The sequence below is a fragment of the Xyrauchen texanus genome, chromosome 47 (genome assembly GCF_025860055.1).
Source record: "Xyrauchen texanus isolate HMW12.3.18 chromosome 47, RBS_HiC_50CHRs, whole genome shotgun sequence".
Classification (NCBI taxonomy): Eukaryota; Metazoa; Chordata; class Actinopteri; order Cypriniformes; family Catostomidae; genus Xyrauchen; species Xyrauchen texanus.
Window position 1 is genome coordinate 18,880,692 of NC_068322.1, and position 17,551 is coordinate 18,898,242.

Sequence of the window (17,551 nt, forward strand, 5' to 3'; positions counted from 1 at the left end):
TCAGCGGAGGAACTCGCCGACCCAAGCCACTGCGGGTACCCTGATGGCCACCCTGTACTGGTATAGGGGCTCCACAGGTAAAATAAGAAGGCCTCCAGTTCGGACTCCCCCTGTGTGTAATTCCACGGTTCTGTCCCCTTACGAGCGGACCCCCATGTCTCCCTTAGGCAGTTACAGCTGCCCCGGTCGCCGTGCTGTAGCAGCTCCCCCTTTCGAGGCTGGATCTACCACCGCACCATACTTTCCACATGAGCCCTAAGACGGCCGTGTTACGTGTCTACCACTTTTCCTCCCCAAGAAAAAGGGCAGGTGTGGTCTCCGCAGGGTCTGGGTAAGACCCCCTTCCCTATATGCGTGTAAGGGCCCCGGCCGTGATTGCTCTATGCGAGAAACATAGAGAGAAAAGAGGCCCAGCCAGGCTGGCCCGTTCCCATGTTGGCAAACATCGCCTTGTTCCCCTCCCAGGGTAACTAGAAGGATTCCGATGTTCTTATGGGGCATTGGGGAAGGGTACGTGCAGCCAGGTACAGACGATGCGCGGCACTGGATGAAATCCCTGCCCGCCTCTGTATCGGTGGTTCACGTACACGGTTCAGCGCGTGGCAAGATTGGAATGGGTCCCCTAGTTTCGCTTCTCCGACACAACGTGGAGAGAGCGACAGAAGGGGAACGTTTGGTTATGTATGTAACCTCCGTTCCCCGAGGGAGGGAACGACACGTTGTGTCTTTCCTCCGCCATGTCGCTGAACCGAGCCACTGTTGTGGCCGGACCATTTCCGGCTCCTCAGAAAAATCCTGAATGAACTCCCGTATTTGCCCCAATAGGTTGATGGCAAAGTCAACAGGGCGAATATCAGCCGATACCGATGTTTGGCCGATAAATCTTTGCATCCCTATTATTATTATTTATGCATATTTTCACATACTAATTAAAATTGACTGATTCACATGGCAGAGAAAATACCTGTATAATTTGTAACTTTTCTCTTCAACCTGCAGCTGATCATTTCTGGTTGCTTTACACAAAGCATTTTCTTAAAGGCTATTTCTGTCTTTCATGTCAGAGTTGCTGTACTGTGAGGGAGTGCGGCAATATGACAGGACGGTGGCAAAACAAAATCGCTCCAAATTCACACGCACCCAACTTTGACAGCTTTTTTGATTATAAACAGGAGCATTAGTTTTACATCCCTTGCATACAGAGAAGCAGCACAGCGCCATTCACATTCTAAATTAAGAGGTTTATAGATCTGTAACATCTTAAGTTCAGAAAATATGCAGTAAACAGTCTAACTTCATTGAGACTTCCTCACCAAGTGTGCTTACACTAAACTCAACAAGCGTTCAATGATCTGTTGAAAGATGCAAGACAGAGGTAGAGAGTGAGAGAGGAACACTTAAGTACTGATTTAATCGTGCAGAATCTGGAATTAGAGTTTGATATAGAGACAAGATTATTGATTTTATTTCAGTCATAACAACTCACAAAAATGGTTTTAGAATGCATTTATGAATGGAAATGATGAGTTAATATGTTTGTAGTGTAGAGTAGATAGAGTAGATAAGCGGAGTAGATCTGCTACGATGCTGCTGTTCTGAGGAAGTATGAGGACTTGCTGCTGCTAGGAGTGAAACATGAAAGACATGCTGCTGCTGCTGCAGATCAAGTACAAGGATTTGCTACTACTAGACATACTCAGACATACAAGGTGAAGCATGTAGGCTATGCTGCTGCTACAAGCAGGTGAGGCTTATAGATGATCCCTTAGCAGATCTAGACATGGCGCAGGAGTGGAGGCGGTTTAGTGAGGAGAACTTTCAAAGTGTGCAGAGACTGGCTATGGAAGCTGACTGGGGTACGATGAATTTAAAGTGTTGATGTAATGAGTGCAAGCAGCTGATTGGTTACTGAGATTATGCTGTGAGTGTCTATCAGCTGAAGCAAATTGAGTTTCATGACTGAACTTGATTGCATTTATTCATCAATTGGTTTGCCAATTCTTTACTACATGTTAAAGTGAATAAAAGTGTGTGGGAATTCCCTTCATTATGAACTTGGACCATGTGGGAATTATTAAAATGGTGTGCAACCTTGTGCAGAATTTCAGGCCCTGATGGTCTGTCATATGAGTCTATCCATGGCAACAATGCATTGAAAAACTGTGATGTGCTTGAGAAGAGATGCTGATGAGATTTATAATGTGCCCCTCTCACTTTTTAGCTAATCCCTGCATTCCTGCTAAGAATACAATACAGCTGTTTAATTACATGGCTCTTAACCCTAAACCCAGTTTGCTCCAGGGTGACGTTTAAAGTTATTCACTGAAAAAAAGCTAATATTTGGATATATTTTGTCAAAGCTCTCAATCTCTACTGTTTTGAGGGTATTGACTGGTCAACAATCAGTACTGATTTCATTTAAATGAACTGCTTTTCACCTTACTGAAGGTTGTATTTGTTGTATTTGACAGTATGTTTTAGTGTGATGACTAAGATGGGTGGCCAACAAATACATTAGCAATTGCACTCTTTGTTGATTTGGTGAGGGATTTACTTGAATCACTCCCTCATGTCTCAAATGTGTTTGTTTTGTTAGTATTTCTCAATACTGCAGAATAATAACCCTCTCAGGGGTTGCATTGCCCATCTCAAGAGTTCCCTCAGGCTATCATGATTGTAAAAGGTGTCTCAAAAGCCAAAAAATCTATGTGAATAATTAATATCAACCCATCTGTGATGGCATATTCTCCATTATGGATTTAAAGCTACGTCGACAGTGACATAATACACCAGTGTTTTCTCTTCCTTGCTTTAGTCTTCCCTTTCTCTCTGGCATCAGTGATATCACTGTGTCAATATACCTCTTGGAGGTGTAGCTAATAATGTCATTCTTGGGAGGGCTGGCGTGTTACCGTTTCAAAAGGCTAGCAGGTTGATTCGCTGGTTCTGAAATCAATCTTGCGTTTCCAATATCAATCACTGTGAAGCACGGTACTCTCACATTCTTGGACTTTTCTGATTTGTGGCTTCTCACCAGTTGAAAGAGCTCAAACGCATTTATAATCTTGTTTGTGTTCCTAGCTTAGTTGAAGACAAAACACTTGGGTCAATATTAGGTCCTATACAGTTGTATATAATTAACTAATTCCTTGAATTTTTTTAGGTCCATGATAGTGAATATTTGGCAGGTCAAAACACACCATATCTCTGCTTGGGGCCTAAGGGGAAAGTGCATTGGAAAATTCGTTTTTTCATTTATATTCATAGTGGTGTCTGAATTGCCTGGTAATCTACATTTACATTTATGCATTTGGTGGACGCTTTTATACAAAGTGACTTACAGTGCACTTATTACAGGGAGAATTCCCCCGGAGCAACCTGGAGTTAAGTGCCTTGCTCAAGGACACAATGGTGGTGGCTGTGGGGATCGAACCAGCGACCTTCTGATTACAAGTTATGTGCTTTAGACCACTACGCCACCACCACTCCTGTGATGGTTAACAACTGGGCCCTGCAGAGTAGCGTCACAAATGTTTACGATACAAGATGCCATAATCAAATAAGTTTTCAGGCTGACACATTCTACGTTGGTCAAGCATCTGTAATTTATATTTGCTCAAACAGTTACTCATACAGTCTTTTAAACCACAGATTTAGTTTATTTTATATGCATACATCCAACTCATCACCAAAGTACCACAATAAAAAGTTTACAGCTCTTATACGCACAGTCAAAACAGCAAATGCAATCTTCCTCCGATGCATGCTGCCATTTGTTTACATTAGTAGCCGTTGTCATTCGTCAAACAAACAGCTACTAAAGGGTCTTTTCAAGCACATCATATGTTTATTTTATGTAACAAACAGCTTAATTGTCACCAAAGTACCACGATAACAGTTCATAGCCATCAAATCTAAAGGCAATCTTCCCATGCATGCAGCCATGTCTGCTTGTTATTAGGTGCAGATGTGGTTTTCATTCACACAAACAGTAACTCAAACAGTCTTTTCAGGTATATAATACGTTTATTTTCTGAAACAGTCAGCCAAACTATCACATAAGCACCACGATAACAGTTTAAAACTTGTATATTCACAGTGAGAACATGCACATCATGCGTGATTATCTGATGCACGCAGCCAAATCTGTTTACATTGGCTCTTGTCACACACACACCCACACACACACTCACACACACATAATGTCTAAGTCAAACAGCACATACAGGCAAACTGGACTTCTGCTATTATATCTTCATGTGTTATTTACAGCCATAAAAAAAGAAAATAACACAAATACAGTACAGCAGACATAACCTATTTGTTCACACGTTGTTTTATTTAGTTACAGTGTTTTATTTTAGTTTTTAATGACAAGAAATCAAAAAATGTAAGTAAAATAAAAAAGGTTAATACCGCAGCATTATAAGGACATGCTGTTTCCTAATTGACTGACGGTCAGATTAGGGAGGACACAATGGGCCTCACTGACATCACTGCAAATTTAAAGAGAAAACAAGTCTAAAGTTCACAAAATGTTGTCAGATTTATCTTAAAACAAGACTTAATATCTTATCCCATTTTGCTTGACAAGTAAATAAATCATGTTTTAAGAAAGTTTAGATAATTTGACACGAAAACAAGACAAAAATACTTGTCTAGAAAATCATTTTTTGCAGTGATGGCCCCTCGCAATGATGGCAGATGGATTACGAATTTAAATGGTATAGACAATGGCAGTGGCAGTACTATGAAAACATTGACTCAGCCAATCAGAATCTGATAAATATCACCATCAGTGACAGCTCTCACAAGCTCTGTTTTAAAACACAGGTGTTTTCAATAACCTCCACACTTCTCTCTGACATACATCTACCCAGTTTGCTTCTTCCCTTTCTATGCACCACTGTCACAGTGTCCATTTCGCCAGAGTGCATCTTCCCACTGTCTTTTCAACTTCAGACACCACAGTCCAATCACCAAGCATTATTACAGCCCATACTTCATAATCATGCCAGAAAAATGCCGCTCTTCCCACAATATATGGGTTGGTGGTTGCAGATGGCAATTGCCAGTTCTTTTTGCTAGACATTAATAACAAGCTGTAATTTCCCTTGATGAATCAAACTGCAATGTTGTCATATTGTCTTATAAACAGGAGGCGGTAGAAGTAGGTCATCATCATTTCTCTGCCCCCAATGCATTCTCTGTGGGGGATACTCGCAGTGGTGATTTTATGCATAGGCATGACACGAATGGGAACCAGTGCAGCTCTAAGGTTGATTTTACTTAATGTCTTGGGACGGCAAAATATGCAGCGTGACTTTGAGGGGCAGGACAAGAGTTGCCCAAAGTGTTTCTTTGTAATCTGTCACATTGTGGTGGTGGCTCCTTAGATCATGAGGCTGTAATCTTATGTCTCGCAGCATGACCAGACAGAAAAAGAGAGGGACTTTGGAAATCAGGCTCAAGTTAAAGAGACAGGGTCCATACTGTAGGCATTAGGAAGTGTCCAGGAGCAGCTTTTTGGTCTGGTCATTGCTCAGTTCTAACCTCTGTTTGGTTGGCAACTGGAGCACCAAAATGATTCATTGCACACAGCTATAGTACAGAAACATGCCACACAAATCTCCACAATGCTACACCAGCTTTCTTGCAGAACACACAGACTGTGGAGGATTTGTGCATGGCTTGCTGCCAACTAACACAGTAACTGTAATCCTCATGGATCAGGAGCAGGGGTGCAAAAAGTACTCAAAAATTATACTTGAAAGTATGGAGACTGACTGAAACTTTTGCTCAATTAAAAGTTCAAGTATCTAGCCAAAAACATACTTGAGTGTAAGTAAAATATATTCACATTAAATTGTACTTAATTATTAATAAATTAAGAAGTAACTTTTTTCCTAGCAAGAATAAAATCAAGAGAGGAGATTATGTGAGAGAGGATGTTTTGTAAATTCAATTGGTTTGTTGAGTCGCCTTTTTACTGTCTCTGACTAGTCATATTTCTCCCCCAGGAGCATTCACAACATAGAATCATGTTACATTAACTACATTTTTGCTAAATGATTATTATGTGGCCTGTTGTACGTATCGCAAATGTTTCCTGGTGAAATTAACACTAGAGGCACTAAAACAACAATGACTTGTATCCCCTTTCACACAAATCATGAGTAAAACAGCAAATGATCAGGCCATAAACTCTTACTTTTTTAAGTTATCTTATGACATATAAACACTTTTACTATAGCACACAACACATTTTAATGTTTGCATTACATATACATTTACAAGCTTATTTAAGTGTGATCAAATTGATAGAGTGAATCATATGTGATACAAAGGACAAGGGAACAAGTCCTGGAAGTCGACACGTGAGCCCAAAGTGTCATAGAATCGCCACAAAATGACGCAATTGTGTTTTTCATCTCACATTTGCTTTTTATGAAACTGTCGGTTAGGTTTAGATTTCAGATTTAGACTAGGGAGGTAGGTTTTGTTTATTTAAACCTGGATAGAAAATTAATCTTTAAAACCTAATCTCTTCAGGAGCACATTTCACTCACCTTTAGGACATTTCACCTCGGAACTGCCCTGAGACGTGTAATGAGCCATATTAAAAACTTTGCCACAGTCACACAATGTTCGTTATGGGTTAAGGCACTCACAAATTGTGATGTCAGAGCACCCAGCCACTTGAGACATAGAGAAAGATTTAATAAAAAAAGCCTTGAACATTTTTAGTAATGTTGTTGGTTTTGTGAATTGTTACCAAAACAAACTTTAACGTTATTAGCATTATTATCTTCTTTATCATTGCTGGTTTTATAGTTATTATTATAATGAATGAAAATTTCAGCAAGTAGGGAGTAGAAATTCATAGATATGATTTACATATGAAGTCAAATGTAGAAATAAATATACACATCTATTTACAAAATACTTTTGTTTATATATATATATATATATATATTTGCAATATGAATGATCATTTTTGACTTCATAACTGTCCAATCTGTAACATCTGTGTTTCCTGCTTCCTGTCCACCTTGGTAGAGACTGTCTTCCGGGAATTTGATGTCAGAGCACCCAGCCCCTTGAGACATAGAGAAAGATAAAAATAAAAAAAATCTAAATAAGCATTGAATAAACTTGTTAGTTTTGTAAATTGTTTTCTGAGGTTTGCTACCAAACAAACCTTGCTGTTGAGCAGATGGATGAATTAAATAAAAAAAAAATTTTTTAGTGATCGCCTTCACAGGCATCCAAAATCACTGATATTAAAACAGCACCATCACTATTTGAAAAACAAAATCATTTTTGATCAAATCTAAACAGGCCCAATTTCCAGCAGCCATTACTCCAACACCTTATCCTTGAGTAATCATGCTAACTTGATTACTTTTGGGAAGTATTTTAACTCAGTTACTTAACACCTCTGATCAGGAGAAGATAATCACATTTGGTACAAGAAAATCACTTGCCATAATATCAAACACAGCTGAAAGATATTTGGTTCATTAAATGAAGCTTAACATTGTGTTTGTGTTTGTTTTTGAGTTGCCACAGTATGCAATAGACTGACATGTCAATATTATGTATATTAAGTAATATTAGGTCAGTATTAGGTCAATAATGGCAAAAAAAAGAAACCGCTTTCTCTAGAAACTCATCAGTCAATCATTGTTTTGAGGAATGAAGGCTATACAATAAATGCCAAAAACTGAAGATTTCAAATGTGTACTACAGTCTTCAAAGACAAAGGACAACTGGCTCTAACAAGCACAGAAAGAAATGTGGAAGGCCAGATGTACAAATAAACAAGAGGATAAGTACATCAGAGTCTCTAGTTTGAGAAATAGACACCTCACATGTCCTCAGCTGACAGCTTCATTGAATTCTACTCGCTAAACACCAGTTTCATGTACAACAGTAAAGAGAAGACTCAGTGCTGTAGACCTTATGTGAAGAATTGCAAAGAAAAAGCCACTTTTGAAACAGAAAAACAAAAAGAAAAGGTTAGATTGGACGAAGACATTGGACAACAGATAATTGGGAAAGACTGTTATGGATCTTAACCCCATTGAGCTTTTGTGGTTCAGCTAGACTGTGAGAAGTGCCCGTCAAGACAGTCACATCTAAGGCAAGTGCTACAGGAAGTTTGTTGTGAAATGTCACCTGAGTATCTGGACAAATTGACAGCTGGAATGCCAAGGATCTTCATAACTGTCATTGCTGCATGTGGAGGATTTTTTGATGGGAAATATTTTAATTTTTTGATGAGAACTAAGGAGTTCTGATCTTTTTTTTTTAGTTTTTTTTTTTTTTTATTGTAATTGTAATTTTTATGTTATTAATGTCCTGACTATACATTGTTATCAGTTGAATGCCACTTTGATGAATAAAATCTTTTCTTTCTATAAGAGCAAAATCTGTATATTATTCCAAACTTTTGGCAAGTATTTTAACTCAGTTACTTAACACCTCTGATCAGGAGAAGATAATCACATGTATTGAAAGAGAGAGGATACTCAAGAAACGTCTAGGTTACTATTGTAACCTCCGTTCCCTGATGGAGGGAACGAGACGTTGTGTCGAAGAAGCTAGCCTCTCGAGTGCCTCGCTCATCTCTGAACTTGTGAACTTCCCTCTTTAGGAAGGAAAGCCGCGACCGCAACGTTTCCATGGTAAGATGAGAACACGAACCATCCACAAATGCTGCCTCGGTGTGATCGCTGCCCAGATACACGAGGTAGCAGCTGTGACCGTCAGGAGAGAACTCGACCACATCCAGGAACTACACACGGGCGGAAGGGCATCTTTATAAAGACGCATCCTGAAAAGGAAGTTCAATGCCGCTGTGTATTGCTATTTTAGAGAAAATAAACTCTTTTAGGAAAATATTCTCTTTTAACAGCACTGTTGAAGTGCCCAGGGGCAAAACTGCTCTGTTGTGTAGAGAGGGAGAAAGCCGCTGATATGTAGCATACGCTCTTGTAGAGATGAGTGAACAGTCGGTGAATACAGCTCGCTGATCACACAACCGCTTGGCTCCGAATGAAAAATCTGAATGTACAGATACATATTTCCCTCCGGTTATACCTGTATGTCTGGGGGCAGGATATGCAAATTCTGTCTGCCAATTTCTCATTGGCCTTTTCTCAAGTTCAGAGTTGCGCAAGGCTCTCAAGAGGGACCCCTAGTGTCGCTTCTTCGACACAACGTCGAAGTGAGCGACAGACGGGGGAACTATATTTTTACCCAGCCCTACTATATTCAAGTGTGTGTCATTTTTTTACTATGCATTCGGAATTCACTGAGATACCTCAAGAAGAGCAGTGGTTTTGTGGAGAATATAATGCAATAACTTAGAGGATCTTCTATCAAGTCCATGCATTGGAAGCCTAATCAGTATGATGCACATACTGTTCTTGTTACATGCCTTATGAGGTTGGTTTGGCATCAGTGCCATTTTTTAGCCCACGCGCCAGGTTTTCAAAGAAACGCCAAGCCCAAATTCCTCTCGCCTACCTCCCTTGCTCAAACAAATGTGCAAAGACAATTTCCAGACAGTATTTTTGTTTTAATTTTTCTTTCCCATTGCACTCAGCAAGGGATACAGAGGTAAAGTACATTTTGTACACAGGAAGATGCTTCCACTTCCAAGTCATTGTGGAAGATACTAGAGGACAAATAGCTTGCTGCCCACCACACTGAGAAGCAGTAATCTGTTTGCATTACTGTATGCCTTGTTTGCAGATGGCTGCATCCCAATATCGCTTGTGTTGAAAGAAAAAACTTTTTTGTCTTCCTTGAGAGGTAAACTGGAAAGCTCTCCCTGAGTGCTGCAGAATTACATTTAAATTGATTCATAGCTTAATTACAAAAACTCTTGAGATGGGCTCGATAAACTATTTGGAATCATTTTTTTTTATTTTTTGGTTCTAGGTAATGTCATTATATTCAAGTTTATTATCAGCTCTGCATGCACACCATGCTAAATGCTCTCCCAGGTGACTAGAAACAAGCTACAGCAAGAAGCTTTGCAATGGTGCATTCAAATGTAAAAATAAGGCTGTCAATTTAACATGTTAATTTAGTCTAATTAATTATAGAAAAACGAATGTTTTTATAGAATACTAATGCAAGATTCATGTTATGCCACTGTCATAGAGTATTAACTAATGTTAACAAATATAACTTCTGATAACAATTTTTTGCAGTATATCATAGCTGTCCGATGAAAAACATTGGCAATTTTGACTTTTTACAATAGACAGAATGCGCCGAATGACCTCTTCCTACTCGAAATGACCTAGGAAAAGATGTTTAATCTATTTAACAAGTATCTCTATTGTCCTTGAGAAGTGTCCATCAAAACCGCATATGTTTGCGCTTGTGTTTTGAATAGCATCAACTAGTTTAACTCAGCTGTATGGCTGAAGTGTTGTGAAGAGATTGCCTACATCGCACTGGCTCTGTGATTTCCCCGACAACCAAAGCCATTCATGCATGCACAATGTCAGGTGGCTTTAAAAAGTAGACTATATCAGCCATATATGGTTGCCAGATTTCCATCTTTGCGAAACCGTGAGTGATAGCTTCTCGAAACTGAACTGTCCCGTCAACAACTGGACTAGAAACCCTAGTCATGAAACTGATTCCGATCTAAAATAGTAAGTGAAAGCTCAAATGATATCTAAAAATAAATTATCTAACAATCCATAACCTACCAACTGAGTTCTGGGAACACAAGCAGTTAGACTCTAGTCTGTAACTGAACATGCACCATTCGAACACATGATACGAAAACGTCTCAGTTACGTATGTAACCTTGGTTCCCTGAGGGGAATGAGACGCTGCATATGATCACTATGGGACACCGTCTGAGTGTCACGTTGTCTGAAGCCCTTGTACAATCACACCAATTTATTGACTGATTGCACCCCTAGGGAGCTACGTCCTGGGCTACATTAAGGCACTCAATTTCGCGCCATTGAGTCCGATTTTCTGCAAAAGGCACGAGCCTTTGCAGCTGCTAGAAAGTATGGCCAGCTACGCAGCATCTCATTACTCTCAGGGAACCAAGGTTACATACGTAACCGAGATGTTCCCTTTATGATCGCTATGGGAACAAAATACATTCACACCATGTGAACAGTAGCTGCCAACTGTCTGAGTCCATGTGGCAAGCATACATCGGTGCACAAGTGAGCTAAAGTGTCTGAATAAAAGGAATTATGAATTTACGCCTGTTCCAATAGAGAGAAACTGGGAAGCTGGAGTCAAACCCTCATCTAGAATATGAAAAAAAAATTTATGTGGACCTCTCTGCCACCATACAAATGTACTCCAAGGACGCACATCTATCCAAAGGCCATGAGGATGCCATGCTCCTCGTAGTATGGGCTCAAATACCCAAAGGCAAAAGTAAATCACGCACTTCGTAAGCACTAGAAATTGCATCAATAAGCCAATGAGACAGTCTTTGCTTGGACACAATACACCTCTGTTGCGGCTATGAAAGCACACAAAAACTGCTCTGACACAGCGCCCAAATTGGGCAAACATATGTAACCTTTTATGCTCCTCCGACTCAAATGGGGGAGAGAAATCCTGAAAATAATGGTCCGCGAGTAAAATTACAAACTTATCATTAACTGTTGTCAAGGGCTCGAATGGAGCACCCGAGGTCACCTCTTAAACAACAGATAAATCCCATAAAGAAACATGGATGGGTGAAAAGGTCTAAGCCTGCGCATCCTGTGCAAAAAGCAAGAGACAAAAGAATGTCTACTAAAAGAGACTCCATTGATAAGCGCATGGTCAGCCGCTATAGCGGCAACATTGACTTTATGCTTTGCCAGGGCAACCCTGGCCCCAATATGCTCTTGCAAAAATTCCAGCACTGTACCGACAGGGCTGTGAACTGGATTTTCACTTCACGCTGTACAGCAAGAAGCAAAAATATGCCAATTAAATGTATATAGCCTCTTCGGTGATGGAGTTCTAGCATTTAGAATGGCATCAACCACAGCGGGGGATAACCCATCATTCAAAAGAGTGCCCCATTGATGGGCCACACCCATAACTTCCACAAGTCCAGTGTAGGGTGCCAAATGACAACATGTCTGCTCTGATTGGAATTTCTCAAGGCATCTTTTCCAGGAGAGAAACCACAGTTGAAAAACATACTTGAGATGGCCAATACGGCACCACTAACAGAAGCCGTGCCTAATCCTCTCGAACCCTCTGCAGACCTGCGTGCAGCAAACTGATCTGTAGAAATGCATGAAGACATGCTCTCGGCCACTGATGCACCAGCGCATCGATGCCCAGTGGTGCCTGGGGCGAGAGAGAAAACGAGAGGGGACAGTGCGACATCTTACTCAAAGTGAACAGATCCACTTCCACTCTGCCGAACCTGCTCCAGATTTGTTCCATAATCTGAGGATGTAATGTCCATTCTTCGGGTGTCAGACCCCTGTCTGGACAGGCAGCCCCTGTCCGTGCATTTTAAGCCTAGGACTTCAGTATGATTCATGCCATTAAGAAAACACAGTTTCACAATGAATAAGATGCCGTATGCCCATCATACATTATGTGGCATTCAACTAATAATACCAATTGACATTTTAAAAACACATCCATGCAGGAAAGCCAGAACCAAGGAGGTCTAATACCAAGAAAATACCACGCGTTACTCTGAAGTGATGAAGCGTATGCATCAGTGGTTGAAGTCCCTTTGTGGGGTTCATCCAGCACTAAAAAGGTCTTGCATGCAACATGCCCACGGGAGTGACAGCAGACACCGCGATCAACCCCAAAAACTTGTTAAATGTTCACAGGGAGAACACGTCGCACTCCAAACATAGTTAGACATTGGCGAAATGACAGAACGCGAGCTGGATACAGGCACGCCTGCGAGTTCATGAAAGTTGAACATATTCACTGCTGGTCACTCCTAAAGACATTCCCAAAGCGCTAAATCAGCACAGCATCAAAGCGTAGCTTTTGATAGGGAACAAACTGTGCTGTCCATTAAAAAAAACAAAAATAGAAGCCAGATGAAATTCCAAGTATAAACACAAGATGGCTGCAGAGAGCTACTTATTGATCCCTGCTTGAAGAGAAGATGATTTCTAGATTTTGTCATGAGTTTTGCATTTATATATATATTTAAACGTGATCAAAGACTACTTTTGTCTTTAGCATTTAGCTTGATTTTTGGGGGTTATTTTTTGTCAGTTTTTGCAATAATGCCACATTTTAATAACAGTCAACCCTGAACATGGTGTTACAAAAAGAGGACACATACAGAGAAAGAATCACTTATCATTTATTTCAAACCATGTATCAATATCTCAATACAGTAAGTCAATATAAATGTCAAGAAAATGAAAATGAATGTGCAGTCAAACAAAAGAATAAACTTTTTCAATGGCAAACTTAGCATTTATTTAGCAAAATTATTTCTGTGTATCTGTATCTCTCTCTCTCTCTCTCTCTCTGTGTGTGTGTGTGTGTGTGTGTGTGTGTGTGTGTGTTCAGCATTGTACAGGTGTTATGGTCTCACTACATCTGCTTGTGTGTGCGTGCGTGCGTGTGTTTCTGCATTGTGGCTGTTTTTTATTTGATTTTATATTATAAAAATAAAAAAAATATATAATCTCATATTTTTAGTGTTTCCAATTCATTTCCTCTGGCGGTCACTTTTGACCGGGAACAGTGCAAGTGTAACTTTTTATATCGAATGAACTCCAATTTATTTGTGTGTTCAGATATCAAATGGACAAAAAGTCACCAAGTTACTCGTCAGATAAAGGAAACCAGTTTTATTGAAAAACTGTATTGATTTTGGTAAACAAAAATGACAGACCATTGCATGAGGGTTAATATCTGGACTGTGATGCATCAACATTATCATACATGAAGTCGGCATGTTGTTCCTGAGAGTTCCGGTACCCTAGGTTTGGCCATATTATGCTGGCTCACTGACAAGCGCCATCTCCCATCAGACATTTTTTAATCGTGTCAAGCGTGCTTCCCAATAGACCTGGAAGCAATTTGTATATTTGCAAGTAGTTTGCGTAATCTGTGATGAGCTTTATTTGAAAGTTATATTTTCCCCCCAACATTACATTTTGAATCCACTGATGGTTAGGTTAGATAAAACAAGCCACTTCAAAACTTACTTTTGTCTCCCCTTTGTGGATATCTCCCTTTGGAAAATGGAGCTCACATGTGGCCATACGCACAATGACTCTTACCACTTTGGCCACTGGGGGCAGTGTTTAAAATTTTGGTTAGCACAGACTGATTTTAGCTTCAAAAAAGTCAACTTACTCTTTCAGATTGTACTTTGAGATCAGTCTGCTGCATTAAGGTCCCCCCTTCACAGTCAGAGCCAACAATTTCTGATGATGTCTACTATTTTTCGGCAAACAACTGAGATGTGTTGTGTTTGCTTCCATCATCTAGCTACATTTTGACCATCATTTCCTCCATCCATCCATCCATCCATTTTTATAGCCACTTATCCTATATAGATTCTCTGGGAGCATCTGGAGCGACTCTTTGTATTGGCTCAAAATAAACAGATTGATGCAACATCTCGTCAACAAAGCCCTATCTCTAAAGTAGCTGTCTCTCCCGAGGAGAAATCATTAGTGTGGGGATCGATTCATCTTCCAGAAATTTTCTTTTCTCATTTAAAGTAGGATTTATCAACAAATTGAGCTTTAAGATGACTTTGGCAAGCGATTTAATGGTCGTAGTGGATTCATTTTCTTTTCATTATGCTATTACACACTTGGGTAGCCGGTGGTATTGTGAGATCTCTTTGTAGTGATGAGGCAATCTTGCACAGTCCTCTGTCAGGCCTCAGCCCAGCATGGACAGGGGTCACAAGAGTGGAAACATTCCATTGGCCCCTATTAACTTTGACCTATCATTTACATGCACATCATAACTCTGAATGATAGGCTATCATGGCGGAAAGCCACCAGCTCCTGGGCTTGTTGTCAATATGTAGTTATTCAGTAATAAATGATGAGGGATGATGTGTATTTCAAACACTGGTGACAACTAAATGACTGTGCATGATTCCTGATTGAATTCTCCACATCACTCCACAGCGACATTTCAGTGGAGTTGAAATCTCTGCTGTCAGATGTGGTTTCTAAACTGCTGTAATTGAAATTGCATTGCAATGAACTCGCAGTTGGTAGTTCAGATAATGGATGATAAAATCGGGAAGAATTTTCATGTTTTTTGGGGGGGCTTTTCTACTCCTACTGAAAAGACTAGATTAGACAGAGAGTTATTATGTTTTTGAATTTTCTGTTTAGTTTTTATATCTATATTCACAGAATATTTATCCTCATGTGACCCTGCATACACGTATACATGTATGGATGTTGCGGATTCACTATACAGAGTGCATAATTTTAACTAATTTAAACCAACTACTCTCAGTTCAGAAGACTCTGTGCAGTCGAGTTAATCTTTTGACATATGGAGTCATGTGACAAAACAACATGGTGCAGACCACAGCAGAGTGTGTCTATTAAAGAAACAGCAACAAAACAACATCTGGTTAGAAACCTAATTCAGTTTTTACATTGAAACCTGTTTGAGTCAAAAGATTACAGACTGTATTTTAATTCGATATGATTTTTTTTATTTTTTTATTTGAGTGATATATTGCAAAACAAAGACTTTAGTGCAATTTTTTCTTAGAAGTCTTCTTTTTATTGTGCATTATCACATTGAGAATCAATGAGTTCATCTAAAAGTTTAAAATGTTGCTTTCAGAGCATATTTATGGAGTTAGAATGAAAATAAGGTGCAGTTTGAGCTGTTCTGAGAGCAGTGCAGAAAGACAGCACACTGGAGGTTAAGTCATTTACTAAATAGGGAGCAAGGGAGCATCCTTTAACTTTCTATCCAGCTTAGTGCGTTCACTCCTAAAATCCGACTAAAAGTTTAGTTTCAGGTTGCAGTTGATAGTTGGACCTCTCAACATGTTTGGCAGACATGAGACAATGGTATTTGGTACATAGTTTCAGAATGTATAATGTATAATCTTATTTTAACATGGTTGGCAGTGATTGGATGATGCTGGACATTACTTTGAGTCAGAATAATGTATGCTAATTTCTGATTGATAAAATACTTCAACACTTGCTATCGTCTGTTTGTTTGACAGTGCAGAATACAAGTTAGATGTTGTTGCCAAAGTAGAAGAAAAAACATTATTACATACAAGTTAAATCAAGTCAGATTAAGTTTTTTATTTGTGGTTTTCCTAATACACATTGTTCCTAATACACCAACTAGCCTGGAAACATAATAAACAATTTTATTTAAATAAATAAATCAGACTTTCTTTAGCTTGGTATTATTTAACTTTGTGTCGCTGTCCACATATGTGGACATCAGTTTTTAGGAAAACGATTTGCTGTAGAAAAAAAGAAGTGCATGTTCAGTAGGTGCTACTTGTTACAAATTTAAAGGGAAATGGAACAGTCACACTAGGGTCTCAGGAGGTTATTTATTTATTTTAGTTTTAGCATTTTGAGCTGACAAAGTTGTGTTAACTGATATTATTTAAATATGTTTAACACTGACACATTTCTCAGGGCCTTCTAGTTTGTTCTTATTCATTGCGACTCGGTCAAACACTACTCAAAATAGCAGGAAATAAAGTGAGCAGTGTGCTAGAGTATGAACCTAAATAGCACAATACATAACATTTTCAAATGTTAAAATCACTCGCATTAAAATCAAACGAAATAATCAAACTGTCACTGCCGGCAACATAATATTCTGAACTAATGTAAAATACATATTTTAAGTGCTTTGACCGACACTGGAAAAACCCCCAAAAAACAGTGAGATGTTGCGCAATGGAAGATATCCATTCAGCGTGTGTTTACATAGAAACACAATTGAAAAAGAGTGCAGACACACACAAAAGCATGCATGAACAGCCCCTAACTCGCCATGTACTTGAAAACTGTTTGTAGTGTTCCATCGGACTCAGGTCGGGTTGAAAACCTTTATTGCATGTGTAGAGTAACCGAATAGTGATACTGATATGCGGATAAAGGCCATCAGTCCATGCACATTTTATATTGTATACTTATTTTAACTCTATTTAATGCATTATTAACTAACAATGACAATTGTATTTTCATAAATTAACATTAAGTAAAATAAATACATATATAAAATAATGTTGTTTTTGTTAACCATAATAACACTGCATAGACAAGCATGAATTTTTATGAACTTCCAGACTGGTAATATGTCTTGGTTTGGTGCTAATCTGACTGGTAGATGGGCATATGGTTTTTCTTGTGAAGCACACCAAAATCCAAACAAAAAATGCAGGTAACCGTCAATGCTAGTCTTTTAAACTTGGACGCGAGTGTCGTACTTGTGTGTTTGGGAAGGGTTGGGTGATGTTAGATAATCAGTCTTTTAGGTGTTCGCTGTTAGCAATCCTACAGAGAGTTCTCTTAACACGTGAACTTAAGAAATA

General features: G+C 39.2%; 1 protein-coding gene across 1 annotated transcript in view; it reads left to right on the plus strand.

Annotated features, from left to right (window-relative positions):
- Nucleotides 1–17,551, plus strand: part of LOC127639271 (membrane-associated guanylate kinase, WW and PDZ domain-containing protein 2-like) — a 321,578-nt gene that overhangs the window by 183,815 nt on the left and 120,212 nt on the right. The gene's annotated exons all lie outside the window — the stretch shown is intronic.